Consider the following 16,119-nt stretch of genomic DNA (forward strand, 5'->3'; position numbering starts at 1 on the left):
ACTGTGCCAGGAATTTCACAGTACATTTATTCATTCAGGCAAATATTTATTGAGCCCCTCTCTGTACTATTAAAACAGTAAATTAGAACGTACTGGGAACAGAAACATAATATAAAGATCTTTTTCTCTCTTTACCATCTTTCATTCTTTCTTTGTATTTTAAAACTTATTTATAATGATGAAACATAGATTAAAGATGTATTAATTAAAAAATTGGTTGGATATAGATATCAACTCCATAAAAATAAATGAGACCATACAGGGTCAATCAATGTTTCTTAAAGTATAAACCTGGGCACTAATGATGGCTCAGAGGTAAAGAGGTCAGGTTGCTCTTCAAGAGAACTTAGGTTCAATCTCCAGGACCTATGCTATAGTTCACAACAGTCTCTAACTCCAGTCCCAGGGTGCCTGACACTCACTTCTGGCCTCTGAAGGCATTGCATATATGTGGCGCACAGATATCCAGGAAAAAACCCTATGCATACAAAATACTAAAGCCATAAAAGTTTTTAAGTTAAAAACCAATAAATGTATATGTCCCTCTGTATGTTTAGTGATGTTTATAGTTAACATTCTTGATTGGACAATAATAAACAATTCATGTAGAAGCATAAAATATGTTCCTGTCTTTACTATCTTCTTTGTCCCTCTTCTTGAAGATGGTAAGGCAACAAATGGGATATAAGTTTCCCTGTCGAATTGATTCTGGTACCAACTTGCTGATGCTGACAATCTAGTTGTGGACAGTGAGATTCTTAAGCTTTCTTATGGGTTACAAGTGTTCTTTTGACTGGGATTATTGATGCTGTTGCTACAGATCCCTTCTGATTTTTTAAGAAAGTGTTTAATTCTTCAATTTTTATTTTATTTTTATTTTTAAGATGGCACATCTGTAGCTCTCTTCTCATGACTAACAAGATCAGATTGGTTCTGCAGAGCAGAGTGCTCACTAGTACTTTAGTTGTCCTGAAGTCAAACACTGCCAGGGAACTCCCACTGAATTGTAAATGCCTGGGGTCCCCAGAGTGTGTCTCTGTGCACCTCTGCAAGCAGTCAGTCGTTTTTCATTAAGCAGTGATTTGATTAGATAAAAATAAAAGTTGCTTGAGCATTCATTTTTGCATCAGTGCATAACAAATTTATGCAAATTCCTGTGCCACTAATCTGCATGCAAAATATAAAAGTATGATTACCAAGCCATGTGCACCTGTATTGAAGTTTAATCAGGTACAAATATTAATGGAAAGAATAAAGCTTTTAACAAAAGTCACAGCTGTTTGAGGTGTGTAAAATACTGAAAAGAGAGCTTTAGTTTATTAATGATAAATGTGATGTTTTCAAACTAAACTAAATCTTTTAAAATAGAAATTCCAAACAAGACAATTCTTTACTGACATGTAAAACACAAAGAAAAGAAACTGGGCCAAATAACTTGGCTGACTTTATAGTCAACACATGACGGAACTGTCTGCAATATATAAGCTAAGAAAGATTTTTTGTTGTTAATTTTATTCTCAAGGACAAGTAGCATAGTTTTGGGAATAGAGAGAATATTTGACTTGTACCTAGTATAATGTCTAGCACATAGTAGCTGCTCGATAAATGTAAAAACTCTCTTTTCTCTTTTTAAAAAAAGATTTATTTATTTTAATTTTATGTGCATTGGTGTTTTGTCTGCATGTATATCTGTAAGGGTAACAGATGTCCTGGAATTGGAGCTCTGAAAGAGCTCTGAGCTGCTGTATGGGTGCTGGGAATTGAGCCCAGATCCATCTGGAAGAGTAACCAATGCTCTTATCTACTGAGCAACCTCTCCAGCCCTTCCCCAATTATTTTTTTTTTTTGTTTATTTTTGTTTTGCTCCAATTTATTTGCTATGTACTCAGAGTGTGAATCAGGGCCAGCGCACTTGCCCTTGATCCCAAGAGAGAAGGCCAGGAAGCATGGCCCAGGGACAAGCGACATCATCATGGGGAAATTATAAGGGCTGGCAGACCCCGGAGAAAGACCCATATGTTCTGTTATGACTTCTAGAAAGTTTTGTTGCCCTCAGTCATGGAGGAGAGGGCTCACTACTTTCCCATTCTGTGTTCCTGGGTACAGCAATGTAAGACAGAAAGAGGAGGAGAGGAAAAAAAGAAGACTCAGTGCTGAAAAAAAGACATCTATGTTCTGCTATGACTACGGGCAAAATGGGATATACATTGCTAGCCTGAGGGCTGTGGGTCCAGTAAGCATTCCTCCTTAGGCATGGTTGGTGTCATAGAGGGACTGTGATACTCCTTCATCATCTTCATAGCCTTCATATCTGCCTGCTTGATAACTCCTAAATAGCAGCCTCAGCCCTTGTCCCTTTGTCCTCTCTAGGCATTGAATGCAGATGCCTGCAGGGCATGTCCATAGGAGAAAGTGAGGGCCCAGGGTTGAGGAAGTGGGCAGCGATTAATGGCATTGAGATTAAATGATACCTCCTCTTTACTCTGACCCTCGAGACAAGAAAGTCACCCCTGGAACAGCTGAGGCCACAGTGCCATGCAGGGCCGTAACAATTGACATAGTGATCTCTTCTGGGCTATAGTTGATGGGACAGGCATGATTGGACAGTCACTGTGTTGGACTTGAGCAGAGTCCCTTCCAGGTATAAATGATTATCACTTAGCACCTTGTACATAGCAACCAGGACCTTCTCTGTAACAAACTGGCATGTTTGAGGGCATGGTCTCCATCAGAATCTCAGACTCCACAATAGGCACAATAACCATTTTGCTGGTAGATTCTGGCATTGCAGGCCAGCACATTGACATTCTCCAGAATGCTGAGGGTATGCCATTACTGGTTTTCAGTACACAGCACCATTTGGCAAAATAGGCACTATCTTTTTTATACTGAGCACAGTGTTCCAAGAGTCCGTGCAGCCTTTGAGTGGTAGTTTTCCCATTGGTCCCAATTGTGAACGTTGATGCCTACCAGGATGCCCTTATCCTGAATCATTCATCAAAGGGTACACCATTATCTGTCTGATAGAGTGTCTTGTGGAAGAAGATGACACCACCAGTGCACTTTTCACACCATCAGCAGCACTGAATAGGACCTGGCCGTATAGCCAGCAATTCTTATCAGTGTTTTCTACACCAATTTGGCTCATCCTTTGGGTCATGCTGCCTACAGACTCATCTGAGGCCAGAATGCCTTTGCCTGGGGCCATGATCTGAAAGGCAACATCAGACAACTCCTTTTTCTGCTTAGCAGAAAGAGCTGAGTAAAACTGGGGCATAGTGACAGCTAGCTGTCTCTACTTAGCCACTCAGCAGCAGGAGCCACAGGCACAGCTCACTTTCGATCTGGTTAGCAGCAGCTCCCTCCCCATTCTTAATTTGTGTAATTAATTGAACAAATCATTTCAAATATGTGAATAAATAATATGCCAAATTCTAATTTAACCTATGCACTATATTTTATGGCATTAAAGAAAAGAATAACGAGTGCTGAATGTTCACAGGTGTGTTGGACATACTATGTACATGTGAGTAACAACTCATCAAGTTATCATATCTCACTTTTAGAGATGAAGAAACTGAGCCTGAAATAATTTAGGTAGAAGGCCACTAATTTTATTCATAGTCTGACTCCAAGGTCCTGATTTTTTTCTGCCTTATTATAAAATCCATTTTGTTCCACTAAAGAGCAAATAAAACATAGATCCATCCTGGAGGCCAGTTATGTATTGTTTGGTAATATCAAATGAATCCAAGAAACTAATATTCTAAATTAGCAATCTATCAATATTTTTCACTGATCTTTGAGTTTCCACACGTAGAGAAGATACCATTGTGGAAGATTTATTTTGGCCAAATGTATTCCAATGAGTGGTATACTACACTCACACACACATGTAGGCATACACATGCTTGATGAACTGATTATTCTGGGGGAAGTGGGGCTCAGAATACTGATCTTGGTGGCACTGGAGACTCAAGAATGATTTTCTAAACATCCATAAGTTGTAGATGAGGAATGTGAGGATGTGACAAATGAGTCAGAACCATTTTGGGCTGATTGGTTTGATTTGGTGTTTGTTTGTTTTTTTCTAAATGCTGTTCTTTCAAATTAAACATGATCCTACCTTAATTCAGGGAAAACATGGAAGTGAAATGGAGTAGTTTAACACAACACAATTTTGTGCTGCTGAGCGGTAATCAACAGACTTCTGTTCTTAGCTATGTTCATTCTCAGGGTCATAATGTTGGGAATTTGAGGACCTAGATTAGACATGGCTTTCAAATCTTGGTTTGACAAGTCCTTCTGAAGATAAAAGAATGTGAGGAAATTGGAAAACAGGTTTTCTTCTCCCATATCTGTTGTATTCGTTTCATTTCTTTTCTATTTGATAATTGATTAAAGTTCATCTTTGAAATATACATATAAGATGTTTTCTAATTACTCTCACCTTCCAGCCCTACAAAACTCCCCTTACTCTTTCAAGTCCCTTTCTGCATTCATGTCTTTTTGTTGTTTGTGACTCACTGAGTTTAACCAAGTCTATCTGTGTGACCATGGGTTTGGCTCACTAGCAGATATGCAACTGAAGACAAGGAGGCCCACTTCCTCCAGAATACATCAGCTCATCATGGTAACACCCTTATGCAATCATAAATGATTGTATGTAGCAGCACCTGCTGTCAGTTTAGGACTGTAATGGCACATCTTCCCAAGAAAAAATAGTATTTTGTAGTCCTTCTGCCTATCTTCCAGCTTATATGTTCTTTCTGCCTCATCTTCCACAATGAAGTGATAATTTAGCTGAGGTCTGAAATTTGAGTAGTAATTAACTACTGTGGGGTAGAGTCTATAAAGACCATAAGAAAAGATTGAGAATGTGGCTCAGTGGTAAACCATTTTCTTTGCATGCACAAATTGATACCATTTCCATAATCACAAATAAATAAAATTTAAAAAGAATACTGAAGAGTATGGATAGACTCTTGTGGCAAGAGGCCAAGTATACTTATATAATTTATTTCCTTTTGATTCATGTTCTCTTACCTCAACACACTGCCCAGTGGTTTGGGGCATATATGTCTTGATGTATTTATTTTTACCTACTTCTTTTTAAATGCCTTTTCTTGTCCATGAGTTTAGACTCCAGTTGGCCTTAAGAGGCTTTCTAAAGATTACACAGACATAGACAGGGGCTTTCTGGCCATTTCCTCCCCTTGCCCTCTGATCTTTGGTTGAGATGACTTTGACTTCTACATAGTGTTGCTCTGGAATAATTCTCTGCATGTAGAAGATAGTTAAGAAATGATTTTATTTACAATTGGAGATAGTGTGAGCCTTTGTAGATGAGAGCAAAGGAAGAAGGTGTATACTCAAAGGATGTTTCATTACATGTTTTACATATTATGGAAGAACTCTGCATTTGTAAAGGACCATACACACTAAGCTTTGAAATACCTATGGTGATGAGTTAGGCTTTAAAGACATAAATGATGAAGGATCTTAAAATCAGTAGAATTCAGGGAGTCTTTAGTTTAATTCTATTCCCTTAGTGTAAATTGTGGAATTTTGGTTTCTTAAAAAGACATAGAAATATTATAAGAATATGGTTTCATTTTAATCTCTTGTTTGAGGATATAGGCTACTCCACAGGATTTGACTGTGATTTGCCTTATGGGGGTGTGATTTTGCCAGTTGCAGATTATTTATGTGACTGTGTGACATTTGAAATTCTGGAGACTTTTCAGAGTGTATATAAATGCTAGAGTTCTGATAAATGGGTTGTTGTTGGTTGCTGTTGGTTATTGGTTGCTGCTTGTTGTGGTTTCTTAAGTAGCCATGTACAAAGAAGAAACAAAACAAGAGCCCATAAGAGGTTCAGGGAGCCTGTATAGGTCTAACCTAGATCCGCATAAATGTTGTTATGGCTGTATAGTTTGGAGTTCCTGTGCGACTCTTAACAGTGGGATCAGGGGCTGTCTCTATTCTATTGCCTGCCTCTGGGACCCTTTTTCTACCATTGTATTGCCTTGTCCAGCCCTATTACAAGGGAAGGTCCTAGTCCTACTGCATCTTGATATGCCATGTTCAATTGATATCTATGGCTGCTATTTACTGAAGTGAAACAGGATAAGTGCATCTGTGGGAGAGGGAAGGATGGGAGAGTGACTGGGAGAAGAGGAGGGAGGAGGAAGTGTGTTCAGAATGTTATATATGAGAGAAGAAAGTATAAAAATGGGAAAATGATGTAAGCTGTCAGCTACTGTTCAAACACCAAGCCTGCCATGCCTGCTGCCATACTCCCACCATGATGATAATTGACTCTAACATAACCATCTGAAAACATAGCCCCAAATAAACTTTCTTATGTACGTTGTCTTTCATGGTGCCTTATCACAGCAATAGAAAGGCAACTAGGATACACTATAAACTTCTAAAACAGAAGAAGTGAAAGCTGTTGACTTCCTAAGTGTTGAGTCCATATACTGCCATTTTCATCTCTCCTGCATTCTATGGATCATATATATGCAAGTGAATGAAATATAAGTCCATCACTCCTTATTTTATAGAAAGTTATAGAATCTTAGGATCATGTTTTAAATCTATCACACTGATGTAGCTACTACCAAAACGTTATCTTTTTATTGGCTAGACTGGAGAAGTTTATTTCAAATACGTAACTGGCATTTTCTACTTTGTGGGTTCTTTCTTTCACCCTTCACTACTTTTCTTCTTCCCTTTCAACCCCGTAACTCTAGATAAGATAAAAAGGGATAGAGGGAAAAGGGAAAAGATCCCATATAAAGCCAGGGATCAAAAAGGGGGCAATCTTATTGTTAGATTACTTCCTGCTGATTAGGGGCCTCGAGCTCCTTGAGGCAAGTTTGATCTTTGACTCAGGATAGCTAATTTCTTCTTGTTTTTGTTTCTTCTTTGTACATGGCTACTTAAGAAACCACAACAAGCAGCAACCAATAACCAACAGTCTTGTGAGTGAATTCTATTCAAGGTAGACCCTACAATTCCCAGTTGAGCCATTTTAGCTGGAAATTTATAGAGATAAGATGTTCATGCCAAGACCTTTGAAAAGTTAAAGATGTATAAAGAAAGGAAATGATTACTGTTGTTTAAAGCAACTAATTGATGAGGTGGTTTGTTCTTCAATAAACGATAATAAGATATTTAGGGAGATTATTGAAATTTGCTGAGAACTGGAAAAATCTAGCAATATCTTGGTTTTTACATAGAGCTCTTCAGTTGTAAAAGTGGAAAGTGAGTTGGCAATGCCAAGAACAACCCAATAAATTGAGAGACCACCAAAACAAATCCATCAAAGAGGGAAGTTATAGAGCTCCATGGAAATGTAGCAGGAAAGGATTTGATTTAGTGTAGGTAGGTGAAAGATACAAAGAAACTAGGAAACAAATTTCAGGAGAGTAAAGGTAGGAATTGTATAAGAAGATATAATTAATTTAAGCACATAAGGTACTGAGGTACTTAAGTATATACTTGTACCTGGTGGTATCTCTTCTTCAATGTAACTCTGGCATTAAGATTAGCTTTGGCCTACGTAGCCCATAGACTTTGTCAGAGAGTTTTGACACATATGTCTGCCATCTTACATGCATCAAAAATTTCAGTTCCCATAAACTGGTGTGGAATCCCTATAAGTACATGTATGTGATCTTAAAAATTCATACAGTGATGAATAGAGTTTCTATATGTAAAATTGCATATGAAATATGAAACTAAAGTTTGAAATTAAGATTTATTTATACACAGATATATTTCTCCTTTATTCATACAATGTAATTTCCCCATAAACTCTTTATGGAGTGAATCTGAATTAATGGAGTTTTGAGTCAATGTTAAAGAAAAAAGAGTTCTATAGAAGACTCATGCTTAGCTTTGAAAATATTGAATATGGATATGTTCCTCTGATCATTTTGGTTGAAACAGCCATGAATAAAATTATCAATTAAATAAGATATTAGACCATATCCCTCACCAAATAATCCATTCTTTCTTTTGTTTTTAATTTTTATTTAAATAACTGTATATATTTATATAAATAGAACAAAGCAGTTTAGGAATGCATTAGTATAAGCGAAATGGTTTCAGATATGATGGCTAAGATTTTAAGCATGATTAACTTGGACCTTGAGACATACAATCATTTCATCTGTTATTAGTTCAAGAAACTTTAGCATTAACATGATTAATAAAATGACCTGACCAAAAGAGCAAAGAAAGTACAATTTGAGAGAGTGTCTTAGATTAATTGATTTTTTTTTTGCGAATTAGATGATATTTATGCCTTTTTGAGGCTTACATACTCATGTGAGTACTATTCTAAATGAAGAATTTTATAGATTCCAGACATATGCCACATTTGTTTTATGAAGATGATGAATAACTTATTGATAGTTCATGCTTTGTACTATCCGAATCCCCATTTCTTTTAATAGCCATGATGTCACTGAGATGACACTTGGTTAGATGTTATCAATGGGCATCATTTAGCTTTTTATGTGCAATGACGCCAAAGGGCAGTTGAAGGAGGACAAGGTCAGACTGACTCACTAATCCCTTGAAGTCATCTGAGGACCTTATGTAGAAACAGAAGCCAGTTCGAACACTACCACACACTAGATGAATTTCTGTTTGAAGAACTCCAAGAAATCCCATAAGTCAGGTTCAGAAGAGGTTTTAGGAGATTGCCAGACTGTGCCTCATTGCTGGCAAAAGCTTAAACAACAAGCAGATGGTTTTATCAGAGTGGAGCCCAATCTGGGGAAATAATCCTGGGCAGTCAATGAGAGAGACTAGGAAGAAGGCTCTTTCAGAAAAGAAATGAGAGGACCTGACCTGCATGAGTACGTGCCTGAAGATAAGTAAACCAAGTTTAGAATTCTAGGGTAGTAAAGGAATTTCAGACAGATATGACTGTTAATTATCTCGAACTTTGTATGTCAACTCTGTCTGGCACAGTAACTTATCTTGTGACAACTTGCTGTTATTGTCATGATGGTTCTTTTTGGTCTCTTCTTTTCTCAGGCATAGTTCTCTTTGTGCTTGTTGCAGCTTTTTGAAAATGCAGAGCTAGAAATTCATAGCTGTTTTCATCACCACCTGATTATATGCTCTTTGATAAATCCTTCATCTCCCCAGCTTCATATTTCTCACATGTGACTGGAAGAAAACAACTAGAGAATATTATGTGTGTGTGTGTGTGTGTGTGTGTCTGTGTGTGTGTGTGTGTGTGTGTGTGTGTGTGTGTGTGTGTTCCAACTTATTTGGGCAGACCAAACTTTATAAATCCTCTTCCTCTGTTCTTTGGAAATGAAAAGAATGCAGAAGGCCTTAGCTTGAAGCATCAGCACTTTAGCAGTCAGAGCTCTGAGGGTATAATTCATGGGTGGATCACTGATCAGGGACAGATAAATTCAGAAAATACTCATTAAGCACAAGCCATATGTTAGGCACAGTGCTAGATGCCAGAGTTGCCACAATGAGGAAAACACATGTGGTTCTTTCCTTCAAGGAGCTTAATATATGTCTGGCAAAGCACATATATTAAATACTGGACTTATATAAGTAAGATTGCTAAGAAGAAGAAAAAAGAAAGAAAACCCTAGCCTATGGGATGGAGGGGATAGAATAATACCATGAGTGACTTCTGTGAAGGATAGACTTTGTTAAGCATTATAGGAAACACTCCACAGTACCAGAGAAACCCACACCACAGACATGGTTATTGATTTGATTCTTTTTTCTATGTTTCTTGGAGCCTTTAGGCCTCCAATTCCAGATCACTGCCATTAGTTCTACATAAAATTCAGGTACAACAAATATATGATTTTTATGAAAACCATATCAATATATAGAAACAAAATACACACACCTTATAATATAGAATTGGAGGACATCATCTATGCAAGGACACATGGGAATGTCTGCTTCCTTTGCTTTGCTCTAGTTTATAAGACAATGCAATATATTTTGATCATATTCTTTCACTTCCCCCAAGTACCTGCTTCTTTCATTCATCACAAGGAACATTTGATCATATATTAATCAATGTTTATGGAATGAACCCTGAGCTCTGGTAAGCATAGTGACTTAAAGATTGTACTCTTCAAGAAGTATAGTCAAATCTTACTTAAATCTTATGATTTAACATTTGTGAAGAATGTGAGTCTTTATGTTGAAGTATGTTCTGTAGTGTATACCATATTGCTATTTAATAAGGGCAATAATTACCTCAGCTTTTCATGGACTCAACACATAAAAAATTTACCAAACAACCTTTCATAATCTTTCTACACTAACGAACAGATACTAAATAAGCCAGAAGAGGAATAGAACCTGCTATGTAGTTCAGAAAAATGACAGTGACATATGAGTTATTCCTGCTGTGGTGTTTTGTAGGAAAGGATAGTGGTAATTCAGAACAATGTTAACTCTTGTTACACTTCATCTTTGAAGGCACTAGCAACACTCAGGGTTTAAAACAATATTTCGGATGATATGATGTGGTGTGGGGAGGTGATGCTAATTGGTCTTTTAAATTATTAGGATAAGGGTCTGAGAGATGTCTCAATGGGTAAAAGTGGCCTTCTCCAAGCCTGAGGATCTAAGCTCAGTTCCCTGGATCCATATGGTAGAAGAAAAGAAATAACTCCCAGAAGTTGTCCCTCTACCTACCTACTTACCTACCTACCTACACATATACACCCCCCCACACCACACATACACACATATGCACACACACATACACACATGAACACCCAAAACTCACACTTGCACGTCATACACACATACATATACACACAAACACACACACACATCAAATACATAGCACTCATCCTCAAGACACACACTCATACACACTACACTACACTACACTACACTACACACACACACATATCATACATACTAGACACACTCACACTGACAGACAAATACAAACTACATTTTTTGAAAACCTAACAGACTATTTTATATTTATCTTTATGGAAATATTATGAAGTATGTTTCACTTATGACAGAAACCCTGATATCATATATATAATTTATCTGTATATAAACTCTAAATATATCACATTGTCAGTATGTAAATGATTAAATGAGAATAATGTTCTTTTTAAAGATTAAATATTTTTTAATTTAATTAATTTATCCAGATTACAACTTAATTGTTATCCCATCCCTTGAATCCTCTCGTTGCTCCCTCCCTCCTGCTTTCACTCTATTCCCCTCCCCTAGGTCTATGACTGAGTGGGACCTCCTCCCCCACTATATGGTCATAGGCTATCAAGTCTCATCTTTGTAGCCTGCTTATTCTTTCTTTGAGTGACACTAGGCCTCCCCATCAAGGGGAGGTGGTCAAATATGGGGCACCAGAGTTCATGTCAGAGTCAGTCCCTGCTCTCCACGTGACTGTGGAGAATGTCCTGTACATTGGCTAGATCAGCGTAGGGGGTGGATGTTTACTACTTGTATTGTCCTTGGTTAGTGCAATAATTTGAGCAGACCACCTGGGCCCCAATCCACCCATCACAATGTTCTTCCTGTAGGTTTCTAGGACCCTCTGGATACTTCTATTTCCCCATCTCCTATATTTCCCTTACCTAGAGTCCCAGTAGGATGCCCTCACATCTATCCCAATCTCCTGTTAAGTGAAGACTTTTGTGGGACATGCCTTTTGGGCTAGTGCCCAATTATAAGTGAGTATATACCATGTGAGTCTTTCTGCTTTTGGGTTAACTCACTCCATATGATCATTTCTAGTTCCATCCATTTGTCCACAAATTTCGGGAATTCTTTGTTTTTAATAGCTGGGTAGTATTCCATGGTGTAAATGTAGCACAGTCTCTTTATCCATTCTTCTACTGAGGGGCGTTTAGTCTGTTTCCAGGTTCTGGCTATTATGATGGGTGTAAGATGGAATCATATCATGGTCATGTCAATTACTAGTCTATTTATATTAGAAGACTGTATATCCTATGTTTAACAGATAGATATGATTCTATAGATATATAAGGTAAAATAGATAGGGTCTTCAAAGACGTTGCAAAAGCCTGGGACAAAGAAAATCATAGACCATAAGGGGAAGCATTTGCTGTTGTATTTCTAAATAGACATGGTATCAAGCTTCCTTCTAGATATTTTTATTTTCATTCATAGATTAGTATAACCTTCAACTTCTATTACAGGGACTTTTGTTTTCAGTAGAAGATGGTTAGGGCAGAGATTCATAAGTGGCAATTATACAAAGTATAAGTGACAGTTGAGAACTCAGTTCTCAATAGGACATCTCTGTCATTCCATTCATGGCACATGGAATATCACAAAGGAGGGACAGAAAGAATATATACAAATTTTAAGAGCTAGAGAATGAGGAATTGTAAGACATTGTCTTTTGGATATAACATGATCATTGTACCCGTCAACTCACACTGGCTGTGTTTCTCTACTTAAAAAGTGTGCAATACTTACCTCAACATAATAAAGGATATATACAGCAAGCCAATAGCCAAAATCAAATTAAATGGAGAGATACACAAGGAAATTCCTCTAAAATCGGGAACAAGGCAAGGCTGTCCACTCTCTCCATATCTCTTCAATATAGTACTTGAAGTTCTAGCCAGAGCAATAAGACAACAAAAGGAGATCAAGGGTATCCAAATGGGAAAGGAGGAAGTCAAATTATCCCTATTTGCGGATGATATGATAGTGTACATAAGTGACCCTCAAAATTCCACCAGAGAACTCCTACAGCTGATAAACACCTTCAGCAAGTTGGCTGGATACAAAATTAACTCAAAAAAGTCTGTAGCCTTCCTATACACAAATGACAAGCTTGCAGAGGAAGAAATTAGGAAAACCACTCCCTTCACATTAGCCACAAGCAATATAAAATATCTAGGAGTTACCCTAACTAAGCAAGTGAAGGACTTGTTTGAAAAAAATTTCAAAACGCTGAAGAAAGAGATTGAAGAGGACATGAGAAGATGGAATGATCTTCCTTGCTCATGGATCAGGAGAATTAACATAGTAAAAATGGCCATCCTACCAAAAGCAATTTACAGATTCAATGCAATCCCTATCAAAATACCTACACAATTTTTAAAGACATTGAAAGATAAATTCGCAACTTCATATGGAAAAAGAAAAAAACCCAGAATAGCTAAAACAATCTTGTACAATAAAAGATCCTCTGGAGGAATCTCCATTCTTGATCTCAAGCTGTACTATAAAGCAATAGTAATTAAAACAGCATGGTACTGGCACAGCAATAGGCTGGTTGATCAGTGGATTCGAATCAAAGACCCAGAAATGAATTCACACACATATGGTCACTTGATTTTTGACAAAGAAGCCCAAATCTATTTAATGGAAAAAGGATAGCATCTTCAACAAATGCTGCTGGTCTGACTGGATGTCTACGTGTAAAAAAATGCAATTGGACCCATATTTGTCACCATGCACAAAGTGGATCAAAGACCTCGACATAAAACCAGAGACACTAAATCGATTGGAAGAAAAAGTGGGGAGGAGCCTGGAACACATTGACACAGGAGACAACTTCCTGAACAGAACACCAACAGCCCAGGCCTTAAGGTCAACCATTAATAAATGGGACCTCATGAGGCTGAGAAGCTTCTGTAAGGCAGAAGACACTGTCAGTAGAAAAAAGCAACAGCCTACAGACTGGGAAAAGATCTTCACCAACCCTACATCTGACAAAAGTGTAAAATCCAAATTATGTAAAGAACTCAAGAAATTAAACACCACCAACCAAATAACCCAATTAAGAAATGGGGCTCAGAATTAAACAGAATTCTCAACAGAGGAATATTGAATGGCTGAGAAACACTTAAAGAAATGCTCAACCTCCTTAGTCATCAGGGAAATGCAAATCAAAACAACTCTGAGATTCCATCTTACACCCATCAGAATGGCTAAGATCAAAAACTCAAATGACACCACATACTGGCGAGGGTGTGGAGAGAGAGGAACATTCCTTCATTGCTGGTGGGAATGCAAACTAGTACAGCCACTTTGGAAATCTATCTGGAGCTATCTCAGAAAACTGGGAATAGGGCTTCGTCAAGACCCAGCTATTTCACTCCTTGGAATATACCCAGAAGATGTTCTACCACACAAAAGAATATTTGCTCAGCCATGTTCATAGCAGCCTTATTCATAATAGCCAGAACATGGAAACAGCTTAAGTGCCCCTCAGCAGAAGAATGGATAAAGAAATTGCGGTACATTTACACTATGGAATACTACTCAGCTATTAAAAACAAGGAATTCCAGAAATTTGTGAAAAAATGGATGGAACTAGCAATGATCATACTGAGTGAGTTCACCCAGAAGCAGAAAGAGTCAAATAGTATATACTCACTTATATCTAGACACTAGCCCAAGGGTCATGTCCCATGAAAGTCTTCACTTACCAGGAAAGTGGGTCAGAGGGGAGGACAGCCTATTGGGATTTTAGGTGAGAGAAGCATGGGAGAATGGGGAAATAGAAGGATCCAGAGGGTCCTAGAAACCTACAAGAGGAACAATATGATAGGCCCTGCTCAAACTATGGCACCAGGCCAAGAACAATAGGTACAGTAAACTTTATACCCCTACTCAGGTCTAGCCAATGGACAGGAGATTCTCCACAGTTGAGCGGAGAATGGGGACTGACTTTCACATGAACTCTGCTGCCCCATGTTTGACCACGTCCCCTGGATGGGGAGGCCTGGTAACACTCAGAGGAAGGATAGCAGGCTACCAAGAAGAGACTTGATACCCTATGAGTATATATATACAGGAGGAGGAGGTACCCCTCAGTCACAGTCATAGGGGAGGGGAGTAAGGGGGAAAGTGGGAGGGAGGGAGGAATGGGAGGATTCAAGGGATGGGATAAGAATTTAGATGTAATATGAATAAATTAATAAAATATATTTTTAAAGTGTGCAATATTGAATTATTTAATGTCAATTATAGAGTGGGAAAAAGTTCAAGAAGCCCTACCCATTCTTGGGGAGGTGAGCTCTAAATTCATGGTTAACAGGAGAATATGAGGTATTTTCTTTAGAGGCATATTCACTGCTGAATGATTCAATAGCCCACCCCTATGTTCTTGCAGGTATCCTTAATGAAACCTAATGGGCCACAGAAAAGCATGCAAGTAGGTGGATAATCTGTTGGGAAATGGAATTGGTTCACTGGGAATGGATAAGAGAGGGTAATGTGGAATGCATAGTTTCAAACTGTCTTCTACACATGTATAAATGTATCAAAGAATAAAGTTCATTTTATCCAGTGTGGAGGAGGAACTAAAGGAAATTTTGTGAAGGCTTTGAAAGGATGAGTTCATATTTGAGAGAGATTCTTCATAGATTATATACACTTGAGATTTCTAAGCAAATAGATTGAAGAATGTCATGAAATTTAGTAAATTTATCTAAGAAATTAGTATAGAAAAACAATGGCTAATGGCACAACAAAATGATGCTCCCACGTTATAGAGAGTTTTGGGTGACTGTTCAGGCAGCAAACTGTCTCTGTCATTCTCTTGTTTCTCACCTGTACTTCATGTCTACTCAGATAATTTTATTCCTTCTCAAGTCTCTGATGGGGTTGAAGACCAGGTAGTGTAGTCTTACAATTAAGCTTAGTTGTTTAGGGGTTAAGATGTTTTTAGCTCTAGATAGATGTTTTAAGTTTATAAAGATGATATATAATAGATAGCGATTTACATTCAAAATTTTAGACTCACCAAGACAGGAAAGAAGTTTTCTTAAATGTTGCCAAATACAAATAGCTAAAACACTATGAATGTAACATTAATATAATTCCTGACTGTTTTGTGGTGCTTCTTGCTTTAGGCAGTTTATTGTATATATGTGTAATAATATAAATTTATATGCAAAAAGAAAAAATAATAAAAAATAAAAATTTTTTAAATGTAAAATAGCATCAATGTTATAGTCTCTTTTTAAATGAAATAATATTTCTTATCACAAGAATATATATTCTAGGTCTAATAGATATTATTCTATAGATATATAAGGTAAAATAGTTAAATCAAGTCTTAAAAAACATCATAGA

The 16,119-nt window shown here is 37.4% G+C and overlaps 1 protein-coding gene and 1 pseudogene across 1 annotated transcript in view; one reads left to right on the plus strand and one right to left on the minus strand.

Annotated features, from left to right (window-relative positions):
• Positions 1-16,119, plus strand: part of Il1rapl2 (interleukin 1 receptor accessory protein like 2) — a 1,209,823-nt gene that overhangs the window by 221,108 nt on the left and 972,596 nt on the right. The window lies entirely within an intron of this gene.
• On the minus strand, positions 2,343-3,462 carry LOC127184614 (fructose-bisphosphate aldolase C-like; annotated as a pseudogene).

Source organism: Acomys russatus, chromosome X (genome assembly GCF_903995435.1).
Source record: "Acomys russatus chromosome X, mAcoRus1.1, whole genome shotgun sequence".
In the NCBI taxonomy this organism is placed as follows: Eukaryota; Metazoa; Chordata; class Mammalia; order Rodentia; family Muridae; genus Acomys; species Acomys russatus.